General features: G+C 45.4%; 1 long non-coding RNA gene across 1 annotated transcript; it reads left to right on the top strand.

Moving 5' to 3' along the window:
* The first annotated feature begins 90 nt into the window (after nucleotides 1–90).
* Nucleotides 91–21,270, top strand: LOC143809193 (uncharacterized). The gene is made up of 3 exons (XR_013222137.1): nucleotides 91–236; nucleotides 16,262–16,392; nucleotides 19,824–21,270. It is a non-coding gene; the product is annotated as an uncharacterized LOC143809193 (long non-coding RNA).
* The last annotated feature ends 541 nt before the right edge of the window (nucleotides 21,271–21,811 follow it).

Raw genomic sequence — 21,811 nt, forward strand, 5'->3', positions numbered from 1 at the left:
TGGTTGCGTTTCTGAGGTCGTGTCATGTGACCAGCCATGTGACTTGCTTTGCTACTGTAACCAAAAGCAATAACATTGCGGAAAGGAAGACACATTATCAGTCTGCTGTCCATCTATCAGGCCGTCGTGCAGGGTACAGGATGTAGTTGCCCCTGTGACGTGTGATAGGGGCAGAGCCTCATGGGTTACACAGCAGAGTTCATAAAATGCAGCAGTGAGTCCAGTGCACTGCACATGTATGTATGTATGTATGCATGTATGCTGGTAATCTGAGGGCACAGACAACATCCTGATGTACAGCACTCAGATTACCAGCATACATGTGATGTGTACTGCAGGAGGGGGTGTATATACAGGAGAGATGTACTGCAGGAGGGGGTGTATATACAGGAGAGATGTACTGCAGGAGGGGGTGTATATACAGGAGCGATGTACTGCAGGAGGGGGTGTATATACAGGAGAGATGTACTGCAGGAGGGGGTGTATACACGAGAGATGTACTGCAGGAGGGGGGTGTATACACGAGAGATGTACTGCAGGAGGGGGGTGTATACACGAGAGATGTACTGCAGGAGGGGGTGTATATACAGGAGAGATGTACTGCAGGAGGGGGGTGTATACACGAGAGATGTACTGCAGGAGGGGGGTGTATACACGAGAGATGTACTGCAGGAGGGGGTGTATATACAGGAGAGATGTACTGCAGGAGGGGGTGTATATACAGGAGAGATGTACTGCAGGAGTGGGGTGTATACACGAGAGATGTACTGCAGGAGGGGGTGTATACACGAGAGATGTACTGCAGGAGGGGGTGTATATACAGGAGAGATGTACTGCAGGAGGGGGTGTATATACAGGAGAGATGTACTGCAGGAGTGGGGTGTATACACGAGAGATGTACTGCAGGAGGGGGGTGTATACACGAGAGATGTACTGCAGGAGGGGGTGTATATACAGGAGCGATGTACTGCAGGAGGGGGGTGTATATACAGGAGGGGGTGTATATACAGGAGAGATGTACTACAGGAGGGGGTGTATACACGAGAGATGTACTGCAGGAGGGGGTGTATATACAGGAGATGTACTACAGGAGGGGGTGTATATACAGGAGAGATGTACTGCAGGAGGGGGTGTATATACAGGAGAGATGTACTGCAGGAGGGGGTGTATATACAGGAGAGATGTACTGCAGGAGGGGGTGTATATACAGGAGAGATGTACTGCAGGAGGGGGTGTATATACAGGAGAGATGTACTGCAGGAGTGGGGTGTATACACGAGAGATGTACTGCAGGAGTGGGGTGTATATACAGGAGATGTACTACAGGAGGGGGATGTATATACAGGAGAGATGTACTACAGGAGGGGGTGTATACACGAGAGATGTACTGCAGGAGGGGGTGTATATACAGGAGATGTACTACAGGAGGGGGATGTATATACAGGAGAGATGTACTGCAGGAGGGGGTGTATATACAGGAGAGATGTACTGCAGGAGGGGGTGTATATACAGGAGAGATGTACTGCAGGAGGGGGTGTATATACAGGAGAGATGTACTGCAGGAGTGGGGTGTATACACGAGAGATGTACTGCAGGAGTGGGGTGTATATACAGGAGATGTACTACAGGAGGGGGATGTATATACAGGAGAGATGTACTGCAGGAGGGGGTGTATATACAGGAGAGATGTACTGCAGGAGGGGGGTGAATATACATGAGAGATGTACTGCAGGAGGGGGTGTATATACAGGAGAGATGTACTGCAGGAGGGGGTGTATATACAGGAGCGATGTACTGCAGGAGTGGGGTGTATACACGAGAGATGTACTGCAGGAGGGGGTGTATATACAGGAGCGATGTACTACAGGAGGGGGTGTATATACAGGAGAGATGTACTGCAGGAGTGGGTGTATATACAGGAGAGATGTACTGCAGGAGGGGGGTGTATATACAGGAGAGATGTACTGCAGGAGGGGGTGTATATACAGGAGCGATGTACTACAGGAGGGGGTGTATATACAGGAGAAATGTACTGCAGGAGGGGGTGTATATACAGGAGAGATGTACTGCAGGCGGGGGGTGTATATACAGGAGAGATGTACTACAGGAGGGGGGTGAATATACATGAGAGATGTACTGCAGGAGGGGGTGTATATACAGGAGTGATGTACTGCGGGAGGGAGTGTATATACAGGAGAGATGTACTGCAGGAGGGGGTGTATAGACCGGAGAGATGTACTGCAGGAGGGGGGTGTATACAGGAGAGATCTACTGCAGGAGGGGGTGTATATACAGGAGCGATGTACTACAGGAGGGGGTGTATATAGAGGAGAGATGTACTGCAGGAGGGGGTGTATATACAGGAGAGATGTACTGCAGGAGGGGGTGTATATACAGGAGAGATGTACTGCAGGAGGGGGGTGAATATACATGAGAGATGTACTACAGGAGGGGGGTGTATACAGGAGAGATGTACTGCAGGAGGGGGGTGTATATACAGGAGCGATGTACTACAGGAGGGGGTGTATATACAGGAGAGATGTACTGCAGGAGGGGGTGTATATACAGGAGAGATGTACTGCAGGAGGGGTTATATACAGGAGAGATGTACTGCAGGAGGGAGTGTATATACAGGAGAGATGTACTACAGGAGGGGGGTGTATATACCGGAGAGATGTACTGCAGGAGGGGGGTGTATACAGGAGATATGTACTGCAGGAGGGGGTATATACAGGAGAGATGTACTGCAGGAGGGAGTGTATATACAGGAGAGATGTACTGCAGGAGTGGGGTGTATATACAGGAGAGATGTACGGCAGGAGGGGGGTGTATATACAAGAGAGATGTACTGCAGGAGGGGGGTGTATATACCGGAGAGATGTACTGCAGGAGGGGGTGTATATACAGGAGAGATGTACTGCAGGAGGGGGTGTATATACAGGAGAGATGTACTGCAGGAGGGGGGTGTATATACAGGAGAGATGTACTGCAGGAGGGGGATGTATATACAGGAGAGATGTACTGCAGGAGGGGTGTATGTGCTGGAGAGATGTACTGCAGGAGGGGGGGGAAAATACAGGAGAGATGTACTGCACGAGGAGGTGTATATACAGGAGAGATGTACTGCAGGAGAAAGTGTATATACAGGAGAGATGTACTGCAGGAGGGGGTGTATATACAGGAGAGATGTACTGCAGGAGGGGGTGTATATACAGGAGAGGTGTACTGCAGGAGGGGGTGTATATACAGGAGAGATGTACTGCAGGAGGGGGTGTATATACAGGAGAGATGTACTGCAGGAGGGGGGTGTATATACAGGAGAGGTGTACTGCAGGAGGAGGTGTATATACAGGAGAGATATACTGCAGGAGGGGGTGTATATACAGGAGCGATGTACTGCAGGAGGAAGTGTATATACAGGAGAGATGTACTGCAGGAGGGGGTGTATATACAGGAGAGATGTACTGCAGGAGGGGGATGTATATACAGGAGAGATGTACTGCAGGAGGGGTGTATGTGCAGGAGAGATGTAGTGCAGGAGTGGGGTGTATATACAGAAGAGGTGTACTGCAGGAGGGGGTGTATATACAGGAGAGATGTACTTCAGGAGGAAGTGCTCGTATATACAGGAGAGATGTACTGCAGGAGGGGGTGTATATACAGGAGAGATGTACTGCAGGAGGAAGTGTATATACAGGAGAGATGTACTGCAGGAGGGGGGGTGTATACAGGAGAGGTGTACTGCAGGAGGGGGTGTATATACAGAAGAGATGTACTGCAGGAGGAGGTGTATATGCAGGAGAGATGTACTGCAGGAGGAGGTGTATATGCAGGAGAGATGTACTGCAGGAGGAGGTGTATATGCAGGAGAGATGTACTGCAGGAGGGGGGTGTATATACAGGAGAGATGTACTGCAGGAGTGGGATGTATGTACAGGAGAGATGTACTGCAGGGGGTGTATACACTGGAGAGATGTACTGCAGGAGGGGGGGTGTATATACAGGAGAGATGTACTGCAGGAAGGGCAGGCCCGGCGTCAGCACCCGCAGTACCCGTGCAAGTGTCGGGGTGCTGGTGAGACGGGGGGCCCACTCACGCTGTCTGGGATACAGGCGACTCACCCCCCACAACGGCGACTCACCTCCCCGCCAGCGCCGACTCACTATCTTGCCAGCGCCGACTCACCCCCCCAGCCAGCGCTGCCGCATTCAACTGTACCGGCGTCTATGACGCTGGTACAGTTGAATGCAATGATGGAGGAGAGAGCGTCAGATGACTATTCCTTTCCCATCATTCCCTTCTGCCTCTGACACTGCATACCTGCTGTGTGCCGGGCAGACTGCAGCCACTGAGACCGGAGCCAAGACTGGAGCACCAGAAGCAGCGCGGGGCACCAGGAGAGGTGAGCATTGTGTGTGTTTTTTTAATCTATCAATGAGTGATAACTGGATTGTGGGGTCATTCTCAGGCGGGGCCTACATTATATTCTATGGTGGGTTGTATTATATTCTATGGAGTGCTGTGCTGCATTATATTCTATGGGGGTTGTATTATATTCTATGGGGGGGCTATATTATATTCTATGGGGGAGCTGTATTACATTACATTCTATGGGGGGCTATATTACATTACATTATATGGGGGGCTGTATTACATTCTATGAGGTGCTGTATTATATTCTATGGGGTGCTGTATTATATTCTATGGGAGGGCTGTATTATATTCAATAGGGGTCTGTATTATATTCTATGGGGGGTTGTATTATATTCTATGGGGTGCTGTGCTGTATTATATTCTATGGGGGGTTGTATTATATTCTATGGGGGCTGTATTGTATTTTATGGGGGGCTGTATTACATTACATTCTATGGGGGGCTATATTACATTATATGGAGGGCTGTATTACATTCTATGGGGTGCTGTACTATATTCTATGAGGGGCTGTATTATATTCTATGGGTTGTATTATATTCTATGGGGGTGTATTATATTCTTTGGGGTGCTGTATTATATTCTATGGGAGGGCTGTATTATATTCTATGGGAGGCTAAATTATATTCTATGGGAGGGCTGTATTATATTCTTTGGGAGGGCTGTATTATATTCTATGGGTGGTTGTATGATATTCTATGGGGGGCTGTATTATATACATTATATACTATGAGGGTCTGTATTATATTCTATGGCGTGATGTATTATATTCTATGGGGGGGCTGTATTACATTCTATGGGGGGTTGTATTATATTCTCTGGGGTGCTACATTATATTCTATGGGGGATGTATTATATTCTATGAGGGAAGATTGCATCCAGGGCCGGCCTTTGCCCTGTGCGACCTGTGCGGCCGCACAGGGCGCCAAGGCTCGTTAGCATACAAGGGGCGCATTTGAGCTCAGCAGATTAATGTCACATTACATCACAATGTAGACGCTTAATGGCCTGAGGGCGCCCGCACCTCTTGTGGCGCCCCCCGCCGCACCATTTGCGCTATCTGTATCTGCTGCTCGCCTGCTCCTGCCCAGTGCCGCCCGCCCGGCGCCCGCCCTGTCGCTCGGCTCTCTGCGTGTGACGTAATGTCACACGCGCAAGCCGTTCTCCCCACTGGGCAGGGACAGCACGCAGAGGAACTTTAGTTCCGCCTTCTGCTGTCCCCGGCGGGAGAGAACGGCTGCACAGCGTGTGACATTACGCCACACGTCCCCGCTCGTGCCCCGCCGCTCTCTTCCCGGCACTGAAGAGCAGAGCAGAGGTGGACCTGAGGAGCCAACTCAGCCAAGCAAAGCGTGAGTAACCACCTCACATGGCCTCCACTATGCTGGCGGTCGCCCCGGGGGGGGGGGTTGGGGTGCAGCTTGCTTTTTTGCAGTGTGCGTGTGGGGGGGGGAGGGGTTTGGGGTGCAGCCTTATTTTTTGGTGTGTGTGGAGGGTGGGGTGGGGTTGGGGTGCAGCTTGCTTTATTTTTTGCAGAGTGTGTGGGGGGGGGGGGTTGGGGTGCAGCTTGCTTTATTTTTTGCAGTGTGTGTGTGGGGGGGGTGGGGTTGGGGTGCCGCTTGCTTTATTTCTTGCAGTGTGCGTGTGTGGGGGGGGGGGGGTTGGGGTGCAGCCTTATTTTTTGGTGTGTGTGGGGGGGGGGGTTGGGGTGCAGCCTTATTTTTTGCAGTGTGTGTGTGGGGGGGCGGGGTGGGGTTGGGGTGCTGCTTTATTTTGCAAACGTATTATGTGTGGGGGGGGGGGGCGGGGGGTTGGGGTGCAGCTTTATTTTGGAAACGTATTATGTGTGTGGGGGGGGGCGGGGGGGGGTTGGGGTGCAGCTTTATTTTGGAAACGTATTATGTGTTGCCGCAAGCAAGGGGCCCATCCGCAAGCATGGTCGCTGTGACTGGGTCCGGACACTGTGGCTGGGCACCATTGCTGTGACCCTTTTGCTGTGGGGCCCATTGTGTGGCTGGGCCCTGTTGCTGTGGCTGGGCACTGTGCTTGTGGTGGGGCCTAGCCACAGCAATGGGGCCCAGCAGCAAGCACGGGGCCCAACAGCAGCAATGGGGCCCAGCCACAAAAAAAGGGGACCAGCCGCAAGAAAAGGGCCCAGCGACAGCAATGAGGCCCAGCCACAAGCACGGTCACTGTGACTGGGTCCGGACACTGTGGCTGGGCACCATTGCTGTGACCCTTTTGCTGTGGGGCCCATTGTGTGGCTGGGCACTGTGCTTGTGGCAAAAATAAAAAAAAAGGACACACCATGGATGCGGGCGGGCGGCACTGGGCCCCCCCAAGCCACGGGCCTGGGTGCTTCCGCATCCGTCGCATCTATGGTGTGTACGCCACTGCATATGGCTCTAGGAACACAAAAGGGTGTTTAGCCTGATTTTCAGGCGTCCTATGGGTCTACCATGTAACATACTACTTTGTCCAGGGCAGAAGGGGCTAAAATAGCCCTATGGTGCCTAACCTAAGCATGGCAACCGGGGGGGCAATTGGGGGCTAGGTGCATTGCTCAGGAGCCACCCTACTCTCACTTCCTCCCGCTCCTCTCTGCTAAATGTATTCATCCATCCTTCTCCTTCTCCCCCTCCCACTCTTCCCAGACTTTGTGCAGTGTACAGTGGCTTACTTGTTTCTAGTTACTTATCACCTGCTCACCTCTGCCACCTTAGGTTTAAATGAGCAGATAGATGGTTATAGTAGCATGTGGACTGCACTAATAAGACTTTTGGTCCACACCTAACCTTTTCAGGGAAGAATAACATTTGTCAGGCAAGATGAGCCCTAAGAAAGCATCTGGTGCACAGAACAGAACGCGAAAGGCCTTAGCAGAACAGGCAAATCAAAAGCAAGCAGGGTCTTTAAAAAGACTGTTCGAAAAATCTTCTGAACATGGTGGCACCAATGTACCGAGCACTGCTGAGGAATCAACATCAGATATTCCACAGCAAGAATGTGAAATAAGGAGTGGTATGGATACAATCCCATTGGAGCCAGGGGAACCATCAACGTCATTGAAAATTAGGATCAGCGAAGTTGACCAAGAGTCTACCATAGCAGACGTTTATGAGGTTGCAGTAGAACAAGATCAGTCTACCACACCAGCCCTCACATCAGAAGGGGATAACACATGCCAGCATGTGGAGGGCATTGATGAGGCTGAAAGCAGTGAAATTTCTGCAATCATTGACTCAGATCCTGCACTTTGGCCTACATTAAATTCTTCATCAATTGATCTAATCGTAGAAGCAGGCCCTGTGCAACTTAAAAATATAGAATTTAAGAGAGATGAGAGGAATCGACATTTTTCAGAGGACTTTTACTCTAGAATTTTGGACAATGGCGTGAAACGAGCAAGAAAGTGGTTGGTGTACTCCAAAAGTTTGAACAAAGTATTTTGCTTTTGTTGCAAACTGTTTGATAGAAGATCCCGTACGGCACTTGCATTGGATGGATCACAGGATTGGAGCCATATGAGTCAGATGTTAAAGGCCCATGAAACTTCCATTAACCATTACTCAGCAGAAACAAAGTGGATAGAAGTTCAGCTTCGCATGAAAAACAAAAAAACAATTGACCATCAGTTACAGAGCAGAATACAGAAAGAGCAGCAGCACTGGAGAAACGTACTGGAAAGACTCATGCGTATTACTCAGTTGTTGGCTGAACGGAACTTGGCATTTCGAGGATCTTCTGATCGTCTATACACCGCAAATAATGGAAATTTTCTTGCTATAGTACAGTTATTAGGAAATTATGACTTTGTAATGGCAGAACATCTGCGACGAGTCAAGTCAAAGGAGACATCTGACCACTACTGTAGTAAAACTATTCAAAATGAAATAATTAATTTGATGGCCAAAAAGGTTATTAGTGAAATTCTTGAAAGATGCAAAAAGGCAAAGTATTATTCCTTAATTCTTGATTGTACAACTGATCTAGCCCATCAAGAGCAGATGTCTTTTACCATCCGTTTTATTGATGTTAAACTTGGGTTATGCCAGATCAGGGAACATTTTCTTGGATATGTTGCTGTAACAGACACAACTGGTAGAGGATTATCAGATATTATTCTTAATTTCCTAATTAGCAAAGAGCTAGATATTGATGACTGTCGTGGCCAGGGCTATGACAATGGTGCCAATATGGCAGGCAAAAATAATGGTGTTCAAGCCAACATACTAAAAAAAAATCCAAGGGCGTTTTTTGTACCATGTGGATGCCACAGCCTCAATTTAGTGGTTGGAGATGCAGCAGAATCTAACATAGATTCTATAACCCTGTTTGGAATTATTCAGCGTGTATATACTATTTTTGCTGGGTCAGCCAAGAGATGGAAGGTTTTGACAGACCATGTATCAGGTCTTACTGTAAAACCTCTATGTACCACAAGATGGGAATGCCGGATAAACTGCCTCAAACCACTGATCCAAAATCTAGCAGGTATACAGGAGGCATTATTTGCCCTTTCTGAAGACAGCAGTACAGAGCCAAAAACAAAACATGATGCTCTAGAGTTGTCCCAACATATCCTTAATTTTAAATTCATGGTGTCCTTAATTGTGTGGTATGACATATTATTTCAAATCAATATTGTGAGCAAAGCTTTGCAAAACCAGACCGCCAACCTCATCACAGCAGCAGACATGATTGAAAAAACCCATGATTTTCTTAAGAAATTCAGGGAGAATGGTTTTGAAGGCTCTTTCCAAAGAGCAAAGAATATAGCAGAGGAAAATGGTGTGGACCCCATATTTAAGAGTACCTCACGTGTTAGAATTAAAAAACCCACTTTTAGCTATGAAGGACGGGATGAACCAATTGTGGATGCAAAGCAGAAATTTAAGGTTGAGTTCTTCAATGTGTTGATGGATACTGCTTTAAATTCAATGGAGGAGCGTTTCCAGCAACTCAGTATTCATAATAAAAAATGGGGCTTTTTGTACGATATAAAGAGCCATGAATCACGGGAAGACTTGTTGGCACATAGTGTAGAACTGCAGAAGTCTCTGACTTATGGCAATAATTCTGACATAAATGGTGCTGAACTTTCTGATGAACTCTGGCACATTCGGAATGTGCTCCCTGATGATGTTGAGACTCCGCTGCAGATACTTGGTTTCCTCACCAAAAATGAGTTTACAGAGCACTTTCCACAAACCTGGACTGCACTTCAGATTCTGTGCACCATCCCGATTTCTGTGGCCTCAGGAGAGCGCAGTTTTTCAAAACTTAAGCTCATTAAGACATATTTAAGGTCCACTATGACAGAGAGCAGGTTATCCTCACTTGCAGTCTTGTCAATTGAAAATGATGTGTTGGCATCTCTAGACTTAAATGAAACTATTGATGAGTTTGCCAAAGTAAAAGCACGGAAAGTTGCTTTTTAAATCAGTTTATGTAGCACGTTATTATGTTCTTGTTGTTGCTGGATTACAGTATAGTGCACTTTATTTTTATTTTTTTGTCTTGAAGGTTGAAAATTGTGCACATATTTAATGACAGTTTTTCTCATGTATGTTGCATATTTATTATATTATTTATATTTGATATTTTAAGATATTTTATTTAGTATTAAGGTGGATCAAAAGTCATAGAATGACTCTTGGTCCGCACGGCACCCGACCTGCTGCCACCCGTCCGGAACTCTTCTCCATGCTGGCCATCATCTCTGCACTCCGATTGGCTGTCAGCGTTGGGCTGACAGCCAATCAGAGTGCAGGGCGGTGTTTGGCCTTGCAGGCCGCCGCTCTGCACTCTGATTGGCTGTCAGCCCATATGGCTTTGGACCAAGCGTCATTTTTTCCTTTTGGTCCGCTTTAAAGCACTTTATAATTCCCGTTATTGCAATATTAGTGTTTCTTCAAGTGTTTTGCAGGGAAACACAAGTTTTCTAAGTAAACGTGTTGTTGTGAATATTAAAGAGTTATTGTTTTCTTTCAAAGTTTGGAGGGGGGGGGGGCGCCGTCCTGCAGTCTCGCACAGGGTGCCTTTTGGGCTAAGTCCGGCCCTGATTGCATCATAATCTTTTATGGGGCTACATTATATTCTATGGGGAGGTAGGCTGTATTATATTCTATGTATTACATTTATTATATTCTATGAGGGGTGATTGCATCATACTCTATGAGGATGCTACATTATATTCTATGGGGGGCTGCATTATACTATATGAGGAGGGCTGCATTGTATTCTATGGAAGGGCTACATTATATTCTATGGGGGGCTGCATTATACTCTATGAGGGGGCTACCATATATTATATATGTAGGGGCTGCATTATACTATGTGATGGGGCTGCATTATATTCTCTGGGGGGTCACATTATACTCGGGCTACAATATATTCTGTGCGGTGGCTGCATTATACTCTGTGAGGTGGCAGCATTATACTATATGTGGGCTGCATTATACTGTATGTGGGCTGCATTATACTGTATTGAGGACTATGGGGAATACATTATACAATATGAAGAACTATGGGGTGCATTATACTAAGGGAAGTGAATTGTACTACATGGATGACTATGACGGTGCATTATGCTATATGGACCACTATGAGGAGTGTATTATACTATATGGAGTACTGAGCAGTGTATTATACTATATGGAGGACTGAGGAGTGTATTATACTATATGGGGGACTGAAGAGTGTATTATACTATATGGAGGACTGAGGAGTGTATTATACTATATGGAGGACTGAGGAGTGTATTACACTATATGGAGGACTGCAGTGAACATTATAATATACTAGCTGAAGAGCCCGGCATTGCCTGGGCATAGTAAATATCTGTGGTTAGTTATAGCACCTCACTTCTCTTATTTCCCATCACACCTCTCATTTAGCACCTCATTTCTCTCATTTTCCCATCACGCCTCTCATTTTCCCCTCAGTATATACATGTTTGTCATCTCCCTTATATATAGTATACACCTGTATGTCATCTCCTATATATAGTATATACCTGTATGTCATCTCCCCTGTATATAGTATATACATGAGTCATCTCCTCCTATATATGGTATATACCTGTATGTCATCTCCTCCTGTATATAGTATATATCTGTATGTCATCTCCTCCTGTATATAGTATATACCTGTATGTCATCTCCTGTATATAGTATATATCTGTATGTCATCTCCTGTATATAGTATATACCTGTGTGTCATCTGTTCCTGTATATAGTATATACCTGTGTGTCATCTCCCCTGTATATAGTATGTACCTGTATGTCATCTCCTGTATATAGTATATATCTGTATCTCATCTCCTCCTGTATTAGACCTCATTCACATGTTATTTGGTCAGTATTTTTACCTCAGTATTTGGAAGCTAAATTGGCAGCCTGATAAATCCCCAGCCAACAGGAAGCCCACCCCCTGGCAGTATATATTAGCTCACACATACACATAATAGACAGGTCATGTGACTGACAGCTGCCGTATTTCCTATATGGTACATTTGTTGCTCTTGTAGTTTGTCTGCTTATTAATCAGATTTTTATTTTTGAAGGATAATACCAGACTTGTGTGTGTTTTAGGGCGAGTTTCATGTGTCAAGTTGTGTGTGTTGAGTTGCTTGTGGCGACATGCATGTAGCGACTTTTGTGAAATGAGTTTTGTATGGCGACATGCGTGTAGCAACTTTGTGTGTGTCGAGTTGCATGTGACAGGTTAGTGTAGCAAGTTGTGTGCAGCAAGTTTTGCGCATGGCGAGTTTTGCGCGTGGCGAGTTTTATGTGTGGTGCGTTTTGAGTATGTGCAAGTTTTGTGTGAGGCAACTTTTGCATGTGTTGCAACTTTTGTGCATGTGGCAAATTTTCCGCTTGTGCAAGTTTTGCGTGTGGCGAGTTTTCCATGAGGTGAGTTTTGCACGTGTGGCGAGTTTTGCGTGAGCCTAATTTTGCATGTGGCGAGTTTTGCATGTGGCGAATTTTGCGCATGGCAAGTTTTGAGTGGCGACTTTTGTGTTCCGTCTTTTATGTGGTGAGGTTGGTGTATGTGTGGTGAAATGTGTGCTGAGGGTGGTATATGTGTTCAAGCACGTGGTAGTGTGTGGCGCATTTTGTGTGTGTGTTCATATCCCCGTGTGTGGTGAGTATCCCATGTCGGGGCCCCACCTTAGCAACTGTACGGTATATACTCTTTGGCGCCATCGCTCTCATTCTTTAAGTCCCCCTTGTTCACATCTGGCAGCTGTCAATTTGCCTCCAACACGTTTCCTTTCACTTTTTTCCTATTATGTAAATAGGGGCAACATTGTTTGGTGAATTTGAATGCGCGCAGGGCCGGCCCGAACGTATAGGCGAACTAGGCGGCCGCCTAGGGCGCCGACCCTAAGGGGGCGCCAGAGAAAAAATAGAAAAAATTATAAAAAATCTTTTCAAAAGGCAAAAGGTGTATGGAGCGGAGCTGAATGTGTACGAGGTGTATGGAGCGGAGCTGTGTGTGTATGAGGTGTACGGAGCGGAGCCGTGTGTATGAGGTGTACGGAGCGGAGTCGTGTGTGTATGAGGTGTATGGAGCGGAGCTAAATGTGTTCGAGGTGTACGGAGCGGAGCCGCGTGTGTACGAGGTGTATGGAGTGGAGCGTGTGTGTACGGAGCACAGCCGCGTGTGTAGGAGTAGCTATGTGTGGCCATTATATGGTACGAAGTATCATGTGCGGCCAATATACAGTATGGAGCATCATGTGTGGTCATTATACAGTATGGAGCATCATGTGTGGCCATTATACAGTATGGAGCATCATGTGTGGCCATTATACAGTATGGAGCATCATGTGTGGCCATTATACAGTATGGATCATCATGTGTGGCTATTATACAGTATGGAGCACTGTGTGGCCATATTTTTTTGTTTATAATTATTCTTTATGAAACAGTGTGATCAGCAGTGCTAAATGGGTGTGGTTGGGACGTGGATATGCGTGTGGCTAGTTATGAATGGGTGTGGTCAGAGGCGTGGCCTAAAATTTGCTGTGGCGCACTTTATGCGCCGCAAACTTTGTCCCTCTTTCCCATCTTCAAAAGTTGGGAGGTATGTTAAGAGTAGTAGGGGCGCAACAAAATAGTTTCGCCTAGGGCGCCGTAATCTCTCGGGCTGGCCCTGAATGCGCGGAGTTAAAATTTCACCTCGCAACATAGCCTATGACGCTCCCGGGGTCCAGACGTGTGACTGTGCAAAATTTTGTGGATGTAGCTGCGACGGTGCAGATGCCAATCCCGGACATACACACATACACACACAGCGAAGCGTGGTTCAAATCTGGCGCCAATTCGCGGCCGGACTGCGCCTGTCGCTCATTGGTCGCAGCTGGCTGGGCACGACCAATGGCCAAAGCGGTGTTTAAATACCGCGCCACTATTGCTGATTAGTCGCGGCCGGCCAAGCACGATCAATGACCAAAGCAGTGTTTAAATCCCGTGCCAATATTTCTGATTGGTCGCGGCTGGCTGGGCGCGACCAATCAGTGAAGCGTGGTTTAAATCCCGCGTCAATTCACGGCTGGACTGCGTCTGTCGCTGATTGGTCGCAGGATTTCGGGGGTTCGGGTTGCTGGATGTCGGGGGTTCAGGGTGCAGGATATAGTACAGCCACGTAGTATATAACACAGCCACATAGTATATAGCACAGCCACATAGTATGTACTGTAGTATATAGCACAGCCATGTAGTATATACACAGCCATGTAATATATAGCAGCCACGTAGTATATAGCACAGCCATGTAGTATATAGCACAGCCCATAGTATATAGCACAGCCACTTAGTATATAGCACAGCCACATAGTATATAGCAGCCACATAGTATATAGCAGCCACGTAGTATATAGCAGCCACATAGTATATAGCAGCCACATAGTATATAGCACAGCCACATAATATATAGCAGCCACGTAGTATATAGCACAGCCACATAGTATATAGCAGCCACGTAGTATATAGCAGCCACATAGTATATAGCAGCCACATAGTATATAGCACAGCCACATAATATATAGCAGCCACATAGTATATAGCACAGCCACGTAGTGTATAACACAGCCCACGTACTATATAACACAGACAGCCACATAGTATGTAGCAGCCACGTAGTACATAGCACAGCCACGTAGTATATAGCACAGCCACGTAGTATATAGCAGCCACATAGTATATAGCAACCACGTAGCTAAAACGCTATGTGGGCGGCGGGCGCTGACAGGGGGGGAGTATGGAGGGGGCACTGACTGCAGGGGAGTAGGGAGCGGCCATTTCGCGGGCGGACTGTGCCCATCGCTGATTGGGATTTCCGCAACAGACAAACAGACAGACAGACAAACACACGGAAGTGCCCCTTAGAAGATTATATAGATAGATAGATGTAGGACCATGGGGTGTATTATACTAAACAAACAAAATGCTGCCTATTCATCAAGTTGTATGCATACAGGTGCTGCTAAAATTAGAATATCATCAAAGTTAATTTATTTTCTGTTCCTCAATACAATAAATGAAACTCCATATTATATAGTCATTATAAACATAGTGATTTCAAGTGTTTCTTTCTGTTAATATAGATGATTATGGCTTACAGCCAATGAAAACCCAAAAGTATTCTATAATGTTGATTTGTCTCTAATATTATATTATCTTTATCATCCCCACTACTCACCCCAATTTGTCACGAACCAGGGTGGTTTGGTTGCCCCTGGTTCCTTCTGAAGGGGATTTATATATATTCCACTTCCCAGTTCCGGTTTGAAACTTGCAGCTCTCTGGCGCCCCCTTTACCCTCAGGTCAGATTAGGTACTGCACCTAGGTTTATTAGTCGCCAGAAAGGCTGCCTGCTATGTACTGGCTATTGGGCACACTACAGCGAGGGTGATTTAACTACTCCCATGCAAGCGGGAACAATAATTATCAATGCCACCGTCGCTGCAAAGATTCCCAATCGCACAGAACAAAGTATGCTGCCATCAGCTCCGATTCTACCAAAGGTTAACGGGTCTGGAGCCAACCCAAATCAGTAGCATAATTCACTTCAGAGGAAGCGACAGTTCATTCATAGAGCAGGAAGAGACAGCTAGTAAATTATATATTTTACTCCATAAAAAGTTAGGCAGTGTTTATAAAGTATAAAAGATATTATAAAGAAGACGAAATTGCAATTGCAAAATAAAAAGGAGGATTAAAACAGAAATGAACTGTAAGGTTCTCAGTTTCTTTGCTATATCTGCTGTGATTTTCTGTTATTGAAACCTGGTTTTTCTGTCAGCCATTTTGCTTTGTCCTGCTGCAGCTGCCTTGCTCTGAGTCAGTATGTTTCCACCCTGTTCTCTGCCTCTTGCCTTTTTAAGCAGCCTCAGTTGTTCAATCAGTGCTTCTGAATCATGTCTGCAGTCAGTCTGTGACCTGCTCCTGGAAGTCTTGAACTTAGTAATCCATCCATCTCCTACTGTGGATCTCTGGGACACTTGTGGACACTGGAACTCTGCTGCGTGCTAAACAACATTTACCAGGAAAGTAACAGAGAGACTCTGAACCTGTTTTGTGCTTAATGCTGAACTTAAGGTTTACTCTGGTCTGCTGTCTCGCCCACCGTGTCTTTTGCCTCTGTACCTGCAATTGTGTAAAACCTGTTTCTTTGTGGCATACTTGTATGAAGTAATACAAGTAAGTCCTAACTAAACCTGTGTCCCCTGTGTCTTCCTCGCACCCAAGCACAAGACTCTAAATAGACTGTGTAAAAAACATTACATGAACACTCACATATTGCTTTGATTATTCCAGGCTAACCATGCTGGTGGGAGGAGCCAGACGTCACAGTGCATTGAGGGTCTTGTTACAGCAGCTTCCCAGGCAAGAATGAAGGCTGGGCTGAGTGCAGTAACATATACTTCTATGCCAGGGTGCATATTTTGGTAAGAAAACTTATAATAATCATAACTGGGCTTGAGAACCTAGCAGAATAACGGCACACACATCACTCATCTTATATTGAAATTAGCTTTCTCTTGATTCCAAACCTGGACTAGCTATTCCACTTGGTTCAGGAGAAATCCATTTCTTGGGTTCTTTTGGTGCTAGAATTTAGCAAAAGGCACTTTAGTGAAGCTGTATCAAAGCACATTCCAAATATGTATCTGTCATATTTCTATCATACACTGGCATCGCATTATGGCTTCTTTAATATCTCCCCCACATACAGCAAGCACAAGGGTTTTTAGGCAAAGACATTCCTTGCTAATTAACATTCCTACGGGAGGGGGAAAGTAAGGAGTGAAGAGAGAGTGTGTGTGAAGCCTGAATGTTCCAGTAGGTGTGATAACAAGGAAAATCATACGCCATTTTATACATTATCGTGACAACTATGTCTCTTTTTTAAAGGGAGTCTATCAGCACAAAATAAATAAAAACTGCAGTAAAACAGAGCACACCAGACCATCCAGTGATACCTTTATAAATATATATAATAGATCCAGGTAACATGCTCACCTGAATGAGTTGCACAACTCCTGTGAAAGCTCAATAATGGTTGCTACTGCCCCATGGCTGGAGGATGAACTCCACCAGGATGCTTGAAGGAAATGAAAGTTGATGGTTTTGAGCTGCTCTAATTGAAATTAAGAATCTTGATCCAATAATATAAAGGAGCAGTTTTTATTCCACAATGTGTTTCCACATCAGACTAGTGTCTTCCTCAAATGCAAAAAACAACTGTCCAATGCCAATAGGAGCAAGAGGGGTTGCAGGAGGTCCATGCTGTTTAAACCCTTGCTCCTATGTGCACTGTACAATTGGTTTTTACACATGAGGAAGACACCAGTCTGGGATGGTAATGTGTTGTGGAATCATTGTGGAGAGACAGCCTTGTCCAGTAGTGTATGGAGGCATGGGTCCCTCTGATTGGGGCCCGCTTTCCTCTTGGGCACCATTCTATGCTATGAACACCAACACATTGATTATATATTACAGTACTGAGCGCTTTACCCTTTTTCTTCATATCTGACTCCCCCTGGAAAACATGAAGTTGCTTTGTAAGAGGTACAAGTGATTATGCAGACTTTACTTCAATCTGCTATCTGTTTGACATATATAACGTTAACTAGACTTGCCTTTAGCTGGGATTTATTGGATACTGGAAAATCAATCCATCCGCCTTCCTGCAAAGTAAACACGAAAATGTACAATATTTTCTGTGAGAGTTACCATGGCGATCTCGCTGCATTACCGCAGTCTGTTCTCTTTGAATGTTAGAAACCCCTTCGGAGACCTTTTGCACTCTCTACAAATTCTGATAATGTTGCAAAAGTAACGGAGGCTAGATATTTTGCTAATCCCATTTGCTATTTAGAAGCAATTCCATGTTATTGTCTGATGGTATCATGTGTTCCACGTATCTTTACAAGCATTCTTTCATTTTTTTCTGCAATGTGAAATGCACAGAGAGAACATTCCCTGTAGGTGAACACAAATGCATAGATGCCAGCTCCCAAAAGTATTTTTTTTAAGATGAAACAGCCTCCATGCATTAAAACTGTGTAACGTGTTAAGCTTCAGGTAGCCTCTTCCAAAATCTAGGAACTATATAAAATAACAGAATCCTGCAACAATTCTCTAAAATATGGTACATTGCAAAACTGAAAAAAAAATTGCCCCATTGTTCTGAGATGAGTAGTGCCAGAATTGGTTCACAGCTGCTCACCCTCCTAGGGACTAATATGGTCATTCATCTGAGCTGAATATGGAGGTTATTGAGGGACTTGTGAGTGATCATTTCTGAATTCTGGCTTGAAAATATCTACTGCATATCATTTAGGAAACAACCAGGACAAGGGCGCAGCTGTTTAACCCCTTCCCTCTACAGCTAAACTTCAAATTTACTTCACTTTCATATATTTCTATCCTTTCATAACTTTTGTATTTTTCCATCAACATAGCTATAAGAAGCTTATTTTTGCTAGAAAAGTTGTCATGACACAGGACGGGTTTTTTCTCCTGTCCTGGTCGGGTAGGGGTTAACCTTGTTTGGCTTCTCTTTGGTTCAGGGAGGGCATTTAAGTCTGCTATTGGCCTGGTCCTGTGTCATGATACTTTTGCTTACCCGGCTTGAGTTGTTGACCCAGGTTATCGTTCAGATATCGTGCCTCTGTGTGCTTGGGTTTCCCGTGTATGTCCCGGCTTAGACACTGTTTCTGTTTCTGCCTCTTGATTCCATACTGTACTGTATTCTCTAGTTCTGACCCTGGCTCTGTCTCTGACCACTCTCTGTCTAGCTCTTTTGTCCTGCGCTCCCGTCTGGCTACTGACCTTGGCTTCTCCTCCACCATTCTTCCATCTCGTCCCTGGCTTCTGCTCATCTTCCCGGCTTCTGACCTCGGCTTGCCTGACTACATACCCAGCGTTCACCTAGCTGTCGGCTCTTGTCCGTTCTCGGAGCCCGGCGCCTTACCGGCCATCACGTGATCTGCCAGATCCTGCTCTGCTTTTCCTCACACACTGCAGTGTCCGTGCATCCCCTGGCTGTCCTGCGTTTCGCGTGCAGCGACCCATAGAAAGACACACAGTGTGTGTGTGTGTCTTTACAAGAGTTGTATTTTAATTTAGCAGAAGCTCCGGAGACCACCACTGATCACACAAAAACTGTTCTTGATTGCACTGAAAGTACTAACCACCTGCATGAACATGAGCACAGAGCAGAATATGGGCACAAAGATCTATGACACCATACATTTTCTTATAAACCCACAGCCGATATGCTGAGGAGAAATAGAAGAATGAATGGAGGAAACTCATTTAATTTGAGTTACACGTAACTACATTGATTGAATACCAAAGAGCAAGCATGATTCCCCATAGGTTACAACCACATTTAAGGGCCACTCTACTACCCAATAATCCACAGTTCTGTGCAAAATTTGAATCTATCTCTAACAAATTTGTATTTGACAATTTGCTGCTTAATATCGAATTTTCACGAACAGAGATGGACACACTCAGGAAGGACCTATCTGACTTGGAAAATCATCTAATTGAACAAATAACAGGACAACAATGGAGTTCCCTGAAAGTAAGGTTGGAAGAAAATATCACTAAATATAGAAATGAGCAAACTATACATATTAACTGGTTCCGTGATGCGGAGGATGAAAATTAAGGCTGTATATTTAATTGCCAATTGGTGACTCCACCTGCATTGAATCAGAGGAAGGGTAAATGTATCCTGTAGAGAAGAATCTACAGGATTCTGGCTTTACCACTGCCGAATCTGAGTCAACTGATTATTCCAGTGTGTAATCTGAGTCAACTGATTATTCCAGTGTGTGACCCTCTACTTCTATTCATTATTTAGGAAAAAGAAAGATGGACAAGATAATACATCCAGGAGGCCCCGACAGGGGGAGTGAAAACACAGGAGGAAGAGGAATGTCTTGGGAATAGAGGAGAACGACACTCACAACAATGAAGACATGAGAAATGGAGAGGAGGAGGAAGGATGTAGAAATAACAGAGAATTGTTGGTAAATATTTCATCCACTATCCTGACTGACATTCAACTTGACGTACTATCTTAGGGCCTTTCTCCCCCCCCCCCCCCCCATCTATTGTGATGTATTGGTTCCAATTGGAGAGTGATGTATATGTCTTTTTCAGAAGATTGCGTTTATTTTTTTTCTTTGAGGGGTAAGGATGTTGTTTATTAATCTGCTGATCGTCGCACCTATAGGTTGACCTTATGTGATGTGGGACTCTACAGCAGAAGTTATTTTCAACCACCTTGTAATAATAATTTTGTAAAGTCATACATACAATTGATTAAAAATGATGTTGAATAATTCAAGAAATTCTTTTGAATGAAATCTGAACAAAATTTTTCTGCCCTTCAAATGAAAGTTTTTACTGGTCTTGTTAAAGACATAACAGTAAAGCCCGCCGATAAAGGTGGTGGTAGTTCTGGACAGTTGTAAATATGGAGCAGAAATATGGCACCAACTCAATGATGAGTCAATTTATGAGAAATTATCCTGTGATCCATCTTCCCACTTTCAGTGTGAATTACAGCTTGTGGTGAATAACTCCCTTCAACGTGGACACATTGACCTCAAGCTGGTTGAAAATCTTATTGTGGATTCCCCTATAGTGCCTGTACTATATATTCTCTCAAAGGTACATAAAAATCTTGAGGACCCCCTAGATGCCCAATCATCTCAGGAAGCGGTTCAATGTTTAGTAAGACAGTATTGTAGTATCTTTCTTGATCGTGTTTTACGTGATTTTGCGATAAATGCTCGTTCCTAGGTTAGAGATACTAATGACTTTTTGAATAAAATTAAAGACTTCAGGGTTACGGATTCTACTATTTTAGCATCCTTTGACATAATCTCCTTTCATACATCTATTGAGCATGCAAAGGGACTTTGAGCTCTGTCTGATACGCTATCAAGCTTTAGCATGGCATCTAATTGTGCACAGCTTGTCCTGACACTGATGGAGTTCATCCTGGAGAGAAATTTCTTTCTCTTTAGTGATGATTACTTCCTACAGCACCGGGGTACCTTAATGGGGTCCAGTGTGGCACCCACCTATGCTAACATCTACATGGCGGTATTCAAGAACAGGCACGTGTACAGTTCCACCTTCTGGCACCATGCTCTGGCCTGGTAGTGATATATTTATAATTTTTTTCTTGTTGTGGGAGGGTAATGTTAACCCCTTAATCCCATCTGAAGTACTATCCCGTCAAGGTGACCTGGGACTTAATTCCCAGTGACGGGATAGTACGTCATACGCGATCGGCCGCGCTCGAGCGCGGCCGATCGCGGCCGGGTGTCGGCTGCATATTGCAGCTGACATCTGGCACTATGTGCCAGGAGCGGTCACGGACCGCCCTCGGCACATTAACCCCCGGCACACCGCGATCAAACATGATCGCAGTGTACCGGCGGTATAGGGAAGCATCGCGCAGGGAGGGGGCTCCCTGCATGCTTCCCTGAGACCCCCGGAGCAACGCGATGTGATCGCGTTGCTGCGAGGGTCTCCTACCTCCTTCCTCGCTGCAGGTCCCGGATCCAAGATGGCCGCGGCATCCGGGTCCTGCAGGGAGAAAGGTGGCTTACCGAGTGCCTGCTCAGAGCAGACACTGGTAAGCCTGCACCGATGTAAGTGAGATCGGTGATCTGACAGAGTGCTGTGCACACTCTCAGATCATCGATCTGTGATGTCCCCCCCTGGGACAAAGTAAAAAAGTTTAAAAAAAAAATTTCCACATGTGTAAAATAAAAATAAAAAAATTCCTAAATAAATAATAATAAAAAAATATATATTATTCCCATAAATACA

The sequence above is a fragment of the Ranitomeya variabilis genome, chromosome 2 (assembly GCF_051348905.1).
Source record: "Ranitomeya variabilis isolate aRanVar5 chromosome 2, aRanVar5.hap1, whole genome shotgun sequence".
Classification (NCBI taxonomy): Eukaryota; Metazoa; Chordata; class Amphibia; order Anura; family Dendrobatidae; genus Ranitomeya; species Ranitomeya variabilis.